Source organism: Euprymna scolopes, chromosome 29, assembly GCF_053919585.1.
Source record: "Euprymna scolopes isolate OS-2025 chromosome 29, ASM5391958v1, whole genome shotgun sequence".
In the NCBI taxonomy this organism is placed as follows: Eukaryota; Metazoa; Mollusca; class Cephalopoda; order Sepiida; family Sepiolidae; genus Euprymna; species Euprymna scolopes.
In genome coordinates this window covers 63,316,022-63,331,193 of record NC_136510.1, presented here as the reverse complement: position 1 = coordinate 63,331,193, position 15,172 = coordinate 63,316,022, and positions in this window count along the sequence as shown.

The following is a 15,172-nucleotide window of genomic DNA, read 5'->3' as shown; positions in this document are numbered from 1 at the left end:
CTTAACACCGTTGGTGTTATAGACCATTATTATAAACACTGTTGATATTATAGAAAATTATTATAAACATTGTTGAGGTTATAGAAAATTATGCTAAACATTGTTAATGTCATAGAAAATGATGATAAACATTGTTGACGTTGAAGAAAATTATGCTAAACATTATGAATATTATAGAAAATTATTCTAAGCACCGTTGATGTTATAGAAAATTATTATAAACACTGTTGATGTTATAGAAAATTATGATAAACATTGTTGAGGTTATAGAAAATTATGCTAAACATTGTTAATATCATAGAAAATGATGATAAACACCGTTGAATTTATAGAAAATTATTAGAAACACTGTTGAGTTTATAGAAAATTATGATAAACATTGTTGATGTTATAGAAAATTATGATAAACACTGTTTATGTAATAGAAAATTGTGGTAAACACCGTTGATGTTATAGAAAATTACGATAAATACCGTTATGATAAACACTGTTGATGTTTTAGAAAATTATGATAAAGACAGTTAATATTATATAAAATTATGCCAAATATTGTTTATGTTATAGAAAATTATATAAACATTGTTGATGTTATAGAAAATTATGATAAACATTTTTGATGTTATAGAAAATTATTATAAACGCTGTTGATGTTATAGAAACATATGATAACTACTGTTGATGCTATAGAAAGATATTATAAACACTGTTGATGTCATAGAAAATTATGATAAACACTAGTGATGTTATAGAAAATTATTATAAACACTGTTGATGTTAAAGAAAATTATTATAAACACTGTTGATGTTATAGAAAATTATTATAAATACTGTTGATGTTATAGAAAATTATTATAAATACTGTTGATGTTATAGAAAATTATTATAAATACTGTTGATGTTATAGAAAATTATTATAAACACTGTTGATGTTATAGAAAATTATTATAAACACTGTTGATGTTATAGAAAATTATTATAAATACTGTTGATGTTATAGAAAATTATTATAAATACTGTTGATGTTATAGAAAATTATTATAAACACTGTTGATGTTATAGAAAATTATTATAAACACTGTTGATGTTATAGAAAATTATTATAAATACTGTTGATGTTATAGAAAATTATTATAAACACTGTTGATGTTAAAGAAAATTATTATAAACACTGTTGATGTTATAGAAAATTATTATAAATACTGTTGATGTTATAGAAAATTATTATAAATACTGTTGATGTTATAGAAAATTATTATAAATACTGTTGATGTTATAGAAAATTATTATAAATACTGTTGATGTTATAGAAAATTATTATAAATACTGTTGATGTTATAGAAAATTATTATAAATACTGTTGATGTTATAGAAAATTATTATAAATACTGTTGATGTTATAGAAAATTATTATAAATACTGTTGATGTTATAGAAAATTATTATAAATACTGTTGATGTTATAGAAAATTATTATAAACACTGTTGATGTTATAGAAAATTATTATAAATACTGTTGATGTTATAGAAAATTATTATAAATACTGTTGATGTTATAGAAAATTATTATAAATACTGTTGATGTTATAGAAAATTATTATAAATACTGTTGATGTTATAGAAAATTATTATAAATACTGTTGATGTTATAGGAACGTATTATAAACACTGTTGATGTTATAGAAAATTATTATAAACACTGTTGATGTTATAGAAAATTATTATAAACACTGTTGATGTTATAGAAAATTATTATAAACACTGTTGATGTTATAGAAAATTATTATAAACACTGTTGATGTTATAGAAAATTATTATAAACACTGTTGATGTTATAGAAAATTATTATAAACATTGTTGATGTTATAGAAAATTATTATAAACACTGTTGATGTTATAGAAAATTATTATAAACGCTGTTGATGTTATAGAAACATATGATAACTACTGTTGATGCTATAGAAAGATATTATAAACACTGTTGATGTCATAGAAAATTATTATAAACACTATTGGTGTTATAGAAAATTATGATAAACGCTAGTGATGTTATAGAAAATTATGATAAACACTAGTGATGTTATAGAAAATTATGATAAACGCTAGTGATGTTATAGAAAATTATGATAAACGCTAGTGATGTTATAGAAAATTATGATAAACGCTAGTGATGTTATAGAAAATTATGATAAACGCTAGTGATGTTATAGAAAATTATGATAAACGCTAGTGATGTCATAGAAAATTATTATAAACACTATTGATGTTATAGAAAATTATGATAAACGCTAGTGATGTTATAGAAAATTATGATAAACACTGTTGATGTTATAGAAAATCAATGTCGGAAGGTGAGCGGATTCCCTGACTGACGGTCGACCATAGTAAGTATATTATTTCTAGTAATATGTTTTAAACGACAGGATAATCAAAATTGATGGAAGAAATGTAAGTTTCCTTTCAGACGTTTTCCGATGAAGATGATTACGGTTGCCAGTGACAAAAAGATGAAGATGATTACGGTTGCCAGTGACAAAAAGATGAAGATGATTACGGTTGCCAGTGACAAAAAGATGAAGATGATTATGGTTGCCAGTGACAAAAAGATGAAGATGATTACGGTTGCCAGTGACAAAAAGATGAAGATGATTATGGTTGCCAGTGACAAAAAGACTACAACTGTTTCTTAAATATGTTGTAAGTGAAACAAATACTGTATACCTTTAAATAAGGTTTTTATTAGCACAAAAGAATGAGATGTCGGGTCCGACGTCAACACTATGAAGTAACATGGTTGATACTACTGGAATAGTATACAGAGCTTGCGCTTTGTTAGGGAGAGTACTATTGGGACGTTTCGGATCCATACGAAACACAATACAACATTCTCCTCTCCATTAAATAAGAAAGTTCCTGCCGTGGATGGAAAGTTCATTCAAGTATTAATGTATGAAGGTAGGTTGATCACAACCAATGCAAGAAATGTAGTTTAATAGTTCGCAATGTTAAAACTCACTAATTCAGCACAAGGAGTACAATTTAATAGTTCTGATGCGCAAAATAAATTTAATCAAGATTCATTAAACTCTAGAATCAGAAATTCAACTTATCTGCTGGTCTTCTACTACATTCTGACCATCGCAAAACAGGTGGTTCTGCTGGTGGGGGTGAATTTTTCTCTTGCTGATCTGCTGGTGTATCATTCCAGTTTTCGGACTCATGTGGGTGATCGGTGAATTTGAAGTCTTTCAACGGGGCCAAGTCACATGTAGATACAGTCATCTGCCTACCCTCATTAGATCGAACAAAGGCATAATGGGGTTTAGCATCTAGAAGTTCAACCTTATCAACTAGAGGTTCATATTTAGTTTACCAGTTGTGTCTCCGCATTAAAACAAAACCAGATTCGGTCACCCAAGACGGTACCGCTGTCCTGGACACTGATCTTCTTGGATGTTTAAACAGGCGCTCATGAGGTGTCTCATTTGTGGCCGTGGATATTAAAGACTGAATGGAATGGAGGGAGTCTGCTAAAACCTCTTCCCAGTGTTCAGTCGGCAAACCTTTGTCTTCCAATGCTAATGAAATAGTTTTCTATACTGTTCCCTTCATTCGCTCCACTTAACCATTCCCCTGTGGGTGATATGGAGTGCTGTTGCTGGTGGAGATCCCTTTGCCGTGCATATAATTCTTGTACTCAGCACTCTTAATCTGTTATCTGAATGAACTTGGCTGGGCATGCCAAATATAGAAAACAGGTGGGAGCAAGATTATAGTACACTCTGGATACTTGTGTCTCTACAAGGGTATACAAATGGGAAGCGGCTATATTCATCAACTAATACCAACATATGCTTATTTGGGGTAGATAAAGGTAGGGGTCCTTTTAAAAGATTCAAACTCGAAAGGTTGAGTTGATTTGATTAAATACCCATCAACAGGGCGGAAAAATCTTGGTTTGCACTTGTTGCAAACAATACAGTCCTTTATCATCTGCCGAATATCCTCAAGGGAGTAAGGGAGGTTTCTACTCCTTACGAAGACCATCATCCTTGTAATCCCAGGATGGCACAAGCATCGATGCAAATTGAGGAGGTTGTTGCTACTATTCACAGTAGCACAAGAAGCACGTGTCAATGCATCAGCTACAAGATTATTCTCACCAGGGTAATAGATAATGTCAAAATTGAAGCACGAAAGCTCCAATTGTAATATTATGACCCTTTAGGCTGTGATCATAGCGTAGTATCTGTTTGTGGCAAGCGGGGTCAAGGGTCAAAACATTATCATTATTGTTATTGTATTCTTGTTAATTTATTTGAGCGATGGATGGTCGCTGGATCAGTTATTATGATTAGAAGAATAAACAATTAAATTGTGAAAGAAATGATTGACGTGTGAATAGCAAAAAGAATGTGAAAATAGAAAATATATGTAAACATTATTTTGGGGTTTTGAATAAACAAATAACTAGGTGGATTAGATTGGTATGAGACACGTAATTAGGTGACGTAAGAGAACACGTGATGTAGTTAGTTTTTTGGAGAGATTGAGAGAGTTGAGGATTGACCACCAGAGCAGATAGACGTCTAGACAAGGGTGGACAGACAACTAGGAGCGGGCTGTATGAAGAGAAAATGTAGACTAACTGCAAATCCTGTGAAAACCACTTGGGACAACTGTAATAAATTTATATTATGAAAATATAAAGAGTTGTGTTAATGGTTTCACAAATAAAAACAGATGTCTCAATTATATGGTGCTGATCACTTCATGGTTCGTCACAGAGCAGCGGGAAGATACAGAAGAAATCTTCAAGAAAACAAAAGGTATGAAACATATATTATTATTCTTACATATGAACTGTAAAAATATCCCGTGTGATAAGTCTGATACAACATGACTCGGTTTACACGTCAATATCATGTCCTCCTGGCTAAACAACATACATACGATTTATACGTTTATTATCTGTCTGTTAAAAGAACAATGTCTTACATCCACTAGATAACACATGACACGTTTTAATATATCATCTCCTCCAATATAAACCAATATACAACACAGTCTCCAATGGAGCAATTTATCGTTTTTTATTCGACTATGGTGATTTTGATCGTAAACAAATTTTACTGATTTCTGATCAGTAATAAGTTTGAAGTGCTTCCCCAAGGGGTAATGGCGCCAATATCTAACTGATTCTATAATGGCATCCTCTTCCTTTTCAACAGCTGGATGGTTTAGTTCAGAGCCATGTAGAGTTCGTGAGAAAAAACAACTGGTCTACCATTTTGGTTGAGGACTCCAGAAAGAGCACAATCAGAGGCATCAGTCTCCAACTCAAGGGGAGCATTCTCGTCGATGTTTTTTTATTACAGCTGATTCAATATCTAGCTTTAGACTGTCAAATGCATTTCGAGCTTCCTGATTAAAGGGAAATAAATTGGTCTTAATAAGAGGCTGAATCTTACCAAAATACCTATGGATCCACTTTGAATAATACGAGAAAAAACCCAGGGTTCGCTTGAGTGATTTGCCGTCAGTTGGATAAGGGAGTTCTTTTAGAGGCTTCAACCTCTCGGGGTCGGGTTTAATTTCACCGTTGGGTCCAATGATATAACCCATGGAGCTCAGTTCATTCACAGAAAACACACACTTTTCTTTATTGTACGTAATTTTCCGTTTTTCTGTTACTTTGATAAATTTCGCCAGATTCTCATGGTGTTGCTCCTGATCCTTTCCACAGATGAAAATATTGTCCAGGTATCCAAAGGTGTTGTGTAAGTTCTCAGAACTAATAATTTCATTGACAATTCGCTAAAAACAAGCAACTCCGTTTGTAACCCCAAAGGGTATTCAGGTGAACTGATACAAACCGGAGTTAGCTTCAAAAGCAGTGAAGGGTTTGTCATTCTCATTGATGGGGATCTGGTGATATGCATTTTTCAGGTCGATTGTGCTGAATACATTATACTGAGCAATCTTATACACTACGTCATCCAGCCGGGGAAGGGGCTAGGCATCAACGCTTGTGTACTTATTCACAGTCTCAGAATAATCAATGACCATTCTCTTTTTCTGATTATCGGATTTAACCACGACCACTTGTGCCCTCCAGGGGGAGTTTGAGGTTTCGATGATCCCCTCCTTTAAAAGGCGCTTAACTTCTGAGTCAATGAACTCGCTATCACTTGAGCTATAACGTCTAGACTTGGTGGCAACCGGTTTGCAGTTCTTATTTATATATGCAAAAAGTGCAGACGGGTCTACCGAAGCCGCAGCGAGTCCACAAATCTCAATAGGAGTTGAACTCCCACCATACTTGAAGGTAACGCTTTCATGTTTACTTTGAAAATCCAGTCCGAGAATCGCATCACAACAGAGAGTATTTAAAACTGACAGTCTCTGGTTGGGATACATACGTTTGTTAAAAAGTACGTTAGGAAAACAAGCACCTACCACCTTTGATGAGAGGTCAGATGATGCCATCAAAACTCTCAAGTCTGAATCTGTTATTTTTAAATCCAAATCCTCAGCTACTTTGGTATGAATAAAGCTGTCAGAGCTACCACTGTCCATTAGTGCTCTTAATGGCCGACCCAAAATGTGAATTTCTACGGTGGATCTCTGTAGGGACGATGGAACTGCCGAACTCGGATTTATAGAGGCTAAGGTTGGATAATGGACCGAGGCAGAAGTTGATTGATTAGTATTATTTGATTTGCAGTATTTTTCAAAATGCCCGATTCGTTTATATCGATGACAAACACTCGATTTCGCTGGTCATGGTGATTTTGGGTATTTATAATTCACACAGTTCCAACATTTAATTTCTGATTTAGCAGTATTTAGGTTTATTTGATTAAAATCCAAGTCCGATGTCTCTTCCTTCCCAAGGGCTGCAGCGGTTGGTTCCCGGTATCGTGCTGCTGAATACAATTCCATATTCCTCGTTGCATTGTCTAGCGTTCGGGCCTGGTCAAACATAGTGTCCAGGTCGAGCGTTTTATTTTCCAACAAACGCTAGCAGATGGTATGGGACTGAATTCCGGCAATAAAAGCATCCCGAATCGATTCATTAGCGTATATCGCCGCGCTGGTAGGTGTGTCAGAAATTTCGTGAAAATAGTGAATAATTCCACCCCATCTTTCCAAGCTTATAAATCCTCGAAAAATGCAATTCAAGCCCTAATTTTTTTTTCAATTAAAGGAGCAAGGACCAAGGTTTCATTAAAAAAAACAAACAAAAGAAAACAACGTGGGTTTTTTTTAAAAAGGTTTTAAACTTCGGACTTTACAGGTAAATTTCTAAAAAAACAATACTTTTTTTTGTTTTAAATTTGAATATATTATTTATTGACCTTTTATCTTCAATTTGTGATATATAAGACTTTGGTACATAAATTAATTAGTTACTTTTTAATAGACATTTCAAAATGGGAGGCGTGAATTATTCGACCCCCTGTCTTTCCAAGCTTATAACTCCTCGAAAAATGTAATTCAAGCGCTAATTTTTTTTTCAATTAAAGGAGCAAGGACCAAGGTTCCATTAAAAATAAACAAACAAAAAAAAAACAACGTGTTTTTTTTTAAAAGGTTTTAAACTTCGGACTTTACAGGTAAATTTCTAAAAAACAATACTTTTTTTTGTTTTAAATTAGAATATATTATTTATTGATCTTTTATCTTCAATTTGTGATATATAAAACTTTGGCACATAAATTATTTACTTTTTAATAGACATTTCAAAATAGTAGGGGGGGCGTGAATTAAAAAAGTTTGTCTAAAATATTATATTCGATTTATTGGTGTAAGAAATTATCTTACCCGTTTTTGCCTATGGCAGAATGAAAGAGACACAGAAAAGCAACAAAGGCTCACCTTAAATCCAAGAATAATTTTATTTACAAAAGGGTAAAAAAAGGAGTCCATATTGCAAAAGAGTGCCCTCTTTAGCTTCTGCCAAATGGCGGGTAGTTCTTGCCTAGAAAGGCCAAGGTAGTTGTAGTTCATGCCTTGAAAGGCGAAGGTAGTTTTCTTCTTGTGAAGATACTGGTAGACTCGGCCGCTCGTAGAATTGGTTGAGGGTTCACGAAATCCTTCCAGACTGTCGATACGATCAACGCACTTTGCGATCGATGATCATAAAATAATATGCCCCTTTGCGGGCAAAGATAATGAAGTAATTATTCCGTAGAACATTTTAGCCTCTGGCTAGTATCCGCATTTAAATGAGCGGAGAAATAAATGGGGTAGAACCATGCCTTAGTTCATTAGGCATAGAGCGAGATTACGCGCGTCTGCTTTGCTCGACGCCAAATTGAAATCTGTTTTTTGAAACACAAAATTCCCGCCAATTCTGAATCCTCCTTAGCAACTGAACAACGCAATACCATTGGTTGAAATAATCGCGTGATTGTAGATCACGCGGTTATCGCCCTTGCATTCTGAAATTTCTAACACACTGCCAAAGGAAGGAAGAGAAAGAAATGGATACTCATTTCTGTGAGACTAACCATAGCCCTCGGCGCAAGAGGGTCCGTGTGTGCCTGGCGTGTGGGGTGGTGGCTGATCCTGTGGTCGGGGCAGCGGAAGAAAGAGTTTCAAGATGGCGCCTGCCTGCTTTTATTAGAGACGGAATCTCGCAGGATCGTGCGAGATCTCGCGGGGATGCAAATTAGCTAGGCCATCTTGAGTAATAAAAATCGGTCCATTGGAGGTGCGAGGCAGTCGGGTTCTGACGTTTGTGGCGATCAGTACAGTGACCGTTGGGTTCCGTTTCTATTCGTGCAGTCAGCTGAGCTTTGTTAGTTGCCTTCGCGCCGTGGCTGTCATTGTTTGTTGGTTTGCTGTGTGTTGCCGTGGTTCTTCAGTGAAACGCTTCGTCGCCCACGACGAGTCTCACCGTCTCCTACACAAGATACTCTTACAAGCTATTTCGGCCTCCCCACTCCGAACTTGGTTTTCTTTTCTTCAATGGCGGATAGGTTCGATCTAAAGTTGATACCGGAATTCGACGGATCCGACCCGGTACTCAGCTGGGTTGAGAAGGTCGAGTTACATTGTCAGTTGTCCGGCGTGAAAAATGTCGAGCGCGTGATTCCTCTGCGGCTGACCGGCGGGGCCTTCGCTGTATATCAGCAACTCAGCGCTGAGGAGAAGTGTGACTACTCGAGTATCAAGGCGGCGTTGTACAGGGCGTTCGCCACTGACCCCGCCACTGCATGGGAGCAGTTTGAGACGAGGTCTATACGCTTGGGCGAAACTGTGGACGTGTATCTCGCCGAACTTAAGAAGCTGACGGTGTTGTTCGGCGGTCTTCCCGAGAGGGCCCTAGCCTACAAATTCCTGTCAGGACTCCCCGCTGGAGCAAAGCAGCTCCTGCGAGCAACCTCTACCATGTCCTCACTACCGCTGAGTGACCTAGTGGACAGAGCCAGGAAAATAATGAAGGATGACTCGATGGTGCAGGTACCGGTAGTCGCCGTCGCACAGGCCCCACCAAGTGGCGAAGGACCGTCTCAGGGACCCAGCCCGCAAGGTGATGTCATCTGCTACAGATGCAACGGGCGGGGCCACATGGCAAGAAATTGTAGAAGGCGGTCGACGGCAGTTCGCTGCTACCGCTGTAACAAGACTGGGCACATGGCCCGAGACTGTGCGGGAAACGGGGACGGGGACAAGGTGCCAGTGCCGACCTCTTCCCCGAACAGAAAATAAACAAGGCGCTCCCTGTCATTCAGGTCCGAGTTAATGACACGTTATGTTCAGCCCTCCTTGATTCCGGTTGCTCCCGCACCATAGTGTGTGCGGACTTCTGTCGGGCGTGGAAAAAGAAGAACGTCAGGATAACTACCATCACTGGAAAAATACGAATGTGTTGCGGCGTGGGTGTGGTACACATTCGCACAAGAACTGGGAACTCGGCCAACGTCGAAGCGCTGGTGACACGCGAAAAGCCGCTGAGTTTCGACCTGTTGCTAGGCTACGATGCCATCAAAGCCCTGGGCGGCGTGCGCATAACGCGCGCTGGCGTTGTAGAATTTCAGGATAGGCCCCCGGTGTGCGCAGCACTAAGAGTCAACCAGCCGGACTTCAGTGCGGAATTCGACGACCAAAAGAAGGCGTGGACCGCCACTTGGAGGTGGTCAGAAGACAAGGAACCGGCCAAACTACAAAACAAAGTGGCAGAGTACCGTATGCCCGACCAGATAAGGCCTGCATACGAAAGCGAGCTCCGTGAATGGATTAAGAACGGTTGGCTGATTCCATACCCCTACGACAAACTTGGACCCCCCAAGGGCCTGATACCGCTGATAGCAGTTGCCCAACCTAACAAGTCAAAGGTGAGGCCGGTAATGGACTACCGTGAGTTGAATGCGCACGTTGATGCGTTCACAGCGGACGCCGACGTCTGTGCCAGCAAGCTGCGAGAGTGGCGCCGGCAGGGGGCCAATGTGTCCCTACTGGACTTGAGAAAAGCATACTTGCAGGTCCGGATCGGCGAGGCGATGTGGCCTTTCCAGACAGTGATGTTTTCCGGGAAGAGATACTGTCTTACGCGACTCGGATTTGGGCTAAACGTAGCACCCCAGATAATGAAGGCTATCGTCAATGCCGTGTTGTCACAAGAAGAATGGATCAGAAAGGGAACATCGGCATATATTGACGATATATACGTGAACGAAGATATCGTGTCCTCTTCGCGCGTAAGATCCAAACTTGCCGAGTTTGGTCTAAACTGCAAGGACTCTGAGCGGCTTGAGGATGGTGCCCGCGTATTGGGCTTGAGCGTTCAAGAGGAGCGAGGGATCCTGAAGTGGAGGCGTGGAACCGCAGTTCCCGACGTACCCGACGTTTACACAAGACGTGCCGTGTTCTCCCTGTGCGGGAAACTTGTGGGGCACCTTCCAGTATGCGGATGGGTTCGTGCAGCGACAGGCGTCATAAAAAGGAGGGCAAATGCGGTCAGCAAAGGCTGGGACGATGAGATAACCGACAAACTATTGGTTCGAATGTTAAAGGAGACCGTCGCTAGTGTGAAAAAGAATGACCCCGCCACAGGGGACTGGTGCGTGCAGGGAGACGAACTGAGCGTGTGGGTGGACGCAAGTTCTCTAGCGATCGGTGTAGTTTTGGAGAAAGATGGGGCCGTAGTTTAGGATGCCTGCTGGCTGCGACCGGCGAATGATGCTGCCCATATCAACCTGGCAGAACTCGACGCTGTAATAAAGGGCATTAACCTGGCACTTCAATGGGAAGTGGAGAAACTGCGTGTGCACACTGACTCACTTTGCGTGCACCACTGGGTGTCGGACACACTCACGAGCAAGGCCAGGGCACGCACCAAGGCAGCCAGCGAAATGCTGATAAGACGGAGGCTCGAGACTGTGAAAAAACTGGTGACGGAGTACAACCTGTCCATAGACGTAGTGCTCGTCACCTCGGACTACAACCTCGCCGACAAGCTCACTCGGGTACCACGGAGATGGTATGAGGCTATGAAGAAAGAAGCTAAGCCATTGCCTCTGTGTGCTGCCTCCGTCGAGGAGGACGAAATCAGGAAGATACATCACGACAGTGGGCACCCCAGAGTGCAACGGACCTACTACTTTGTGAAGTTGGCTAGACCATCAATACCAAAAAGCGCAGTAAGAGCAGTGGTCAGGGAGTGCCAAACGTGCCAGTCCATCGACCCCGCCCCAGCCAGATGGCGGAAAGGACAGCTGGGAGTGGACGCGACTTGGAGTCGGTTGGGTATGGATATAACCCACTACGGCAGCCAACACTTCCTCACGCTGATAGACTGCGGGCCAACGAGGTTCGCGATTTGGCGCCAATTGGCAAGGCAGGATTCCACCAGTGTCATCCACGAATTGGAATCCATATTCTACGAAAGGGGGCCGCCTGAGGAGATCCTCACGGATAACGATACGGCCTTCTGCAGCAGGGAATTTAAGCATTTTATGGACAACTGGGGGATCCGCCTTCGACACCGATGCGCGTATGTGCCGAGCGGCAATGGCATAGCGGAGCGATTCCACCGAACCGTGAAGAGGATCGCGGCCAGGAAGAAGTGTACGATCGCGGAGGCGGTTTACAGATACAACACAACGCCTAAGGACACCGTGACTGGCGGCAGTGCGCCCGCTGATGCGATTCATCACTACCACGTGCGCGTCAAGGACGTTGAAGTGTGTCTACCCGACCAACGAGAACCCCAGGGGACGTACCAAGTGGGAGACACCGTCTGGGTGAAGCCACCCGGCGGCCGGTGCACCAGCAGCTTTTGGAGGGGGCGGGTCACCGGCGTCATCAGTGAACAGGCCATACTAGTCGATGATACTCCGCGCCACGTAAGGGATGTCCGGCCCGCTCTAAGCGCTGACCAATCGGCAAGCAGTGGAAGTAGCGAGTCATCCGACGATGAGCGATGGATCCAACCCGTGCCCCACGAACCTGGTGACTCAACTGCGAGCAGTGGAAGGAGCGAGTCATCCGACGATGAGCGATGGATCCAACCTGTGCCCCATGGACCTGATGACTCAACTGCGAGCTCTAATGCTGATGCTGATGCTTCCGATGCCACTTCTGAGAGCTCCGATGAGGAAGTCCCGGCAATACCCCTCCGCAGGAGTGCTCGAATCAAACGGCCACGTCCGCCGTGTCACGTATGTGATCTGGAGACCAGGGGGGAGTGTGAGACTAACCGTAGCCCTCGGTGCAAGAGGGTCCGTGTGTGCCTGGCGTGTGGGGTGGTGGCTGATCCTGTGGTCGGGGCAGCGGAAGAAAGAGTTTCAAGATGGCGCCTGCCTGCTTTTATTAGAGACGGAATCTCGCAGGATCGTGCGAGATCTCGCGGGGATGCAAATTAGCTAGGCCATCTTGAGTAATAAAAATCGGTCCATTGGAGGTGCGAGGCAGTCGGGTTCTGACGTTTGTGGCGATCAGTACAGTGACCGTTGGGTTCCGTTTCTATTCGTGCAGTCAGCTGAGCTTTGTTAGTTGCTTTCGCGTCGTGGCTGTCATTGTTTGTTGGTTTGCTGTGTGTTGCCGTGGTTTTTCAGTGAAACGCTTCGTCGCCCACGACGAGTCTCACCGTCTCCTACACAAGATACTCTTACAATTTCTTTCTTTTTTATCGGGAAATTAAGGATTGTCGCCTATTTGGACAAGTTATTACAATGAAATTCTGTCCCAAAGGACTTAATATTAACACAATAATAGCAATTAAATTCAATGTGTGTCTGTTGTCAATCTGAACTTATAACGATATCTCTATGGCAAACAGAGAATTTATTAGTAATAAAAGGTATGACTCTACTGATGAGTCTTGTTATGATTTAATTTGTTGTTAAGAGTTATCCCCCTTGGGATTGACATTAATAATAAAAGCGCCCTCTGTTTCATTTTCCCGCTCGATCCTTTCAAGAGCGTACGTGTATTTTACAGTTAATAAAACCTTTCTAAAAGGCAATTCTTTACTTACTGATACTATTCACTTCAATTTTATTAACTGTAAAAAAAAAAAAATAATAATGGATCGAATCTTACGTCCCGACAGATTCGAGGTGGAACCTACATGCCCTAATTCCGAAAAATCCTATAGGCATTGGAAATTAACCCTCCAGAATTATATCCGCTCACATAATAACGGATTAATCGAAAACACTTCAGATAATTTCTTTGCCTTGATCAATTGTATTTCAGCCTCTGTTTTCGATTTAATAAGCGATAAAACCGACTACGATAGTGCATTAAGAACATTGGACGCCGCTTATTTAAAACCTGAAAATATTGTTTATAATAGATATCGATTGATGACGACGAAGCAACAAACAACACAAAATATAGATGCCTTCATACTACAATTGGAAATGCTTGCCAAAACATGTAACTTCGAAGCGGTTTCTGCTAAAGAAAACAAAAATCAATACATTCGGGAAGCTTTCATCGGTGGAATTTCTTTGTTTTGATTTAGTAATAAAATTTTATCAGAAATTTTTTTAATGAATTTGCAGTAATAGGAAAACATTCCAACTATTCTTTTTTGAGATTTAAGATTCAGCGGAGGTGGCATTTCGAGTAATGGTTTTAGTCTTTGATAATCGGGAGCTATTTGATTATTTTCTATGGTGTAGCAGAGTAGAGTAATAGAACTAGAAGAAATTATGCTTTTATTTTCATTTAAAGTGATGTTATATTGTTTAGCAATTTTGTAGAATTTTTGAAGATTGTAATCGTGTTCTTCTTGATTTTTTCCACATATAGTTACGTTATCAACATACACAAAGGTATCGGTTAGATTTTCTTTTTCTATAATATAGTCTATGCTCCTCTGGAAAGCACTTACTCCATTGGTGACGCTAAAAGGAAGACGAGTAAATTGAAAAAGTTTGCCACTTACTTCAAACGCAGTGAATTTACGATCAGCATGATTTATAGGTATTTGGTGATAAGCAGAAGCAACAAACAACACAAAATATAGATGCCTTCATACTACAATTGGAAATGCTTGCCAAAACATGTAACTTCGAAGCGGTTTCTGCTAAAGAAAACAAAAATCAATACATTCGGGAAGCTTTCATCGGTGGAATTTCTTCTTCGTCCATCCGACAACGACTGTTAGAAAAACCCATCCTGACTTTACAAGACACATCGACCACGGCCAGATCTCTTGAACAAGCAGAAAAGCATTCGATAAGCTACGCAAATAACTTTACTGTAGCAGCTACAAATAATCCTTCGGGCTACAATCGTATAGCTGTGACTAAAGAAAATATGCATCCAAAAGGGGTTTGTTTTTTCTGTGGAAAATCACGTCATCCTCGATATTTATGTCCTGCACGAAACGCCGAATGTAAAAAATGCAAAAAAAATGGTCATTGGGCTAAAGTGTGTAAATCTTCTATTTCTAACACTCATACTGCTGTTCTTTATGACGACTCTGACTACCCCTCACCTTCTCTATCCTGACTAGGAACTAACTCCAAAGATGTCACATTCACTCAATGCCAAATTAACGGGCACTTCGTGAACGCTATGGTGGACTCCGGCAGTGTAAAAACATTCATTAATGAAAATACTGCTAAAAAACTTAAACTCTTCACAATACCTAAAAACAAAACTATAGCTCTGGCTGCTTCCGATCAACATGCTAAAATAACTGGCGAAGC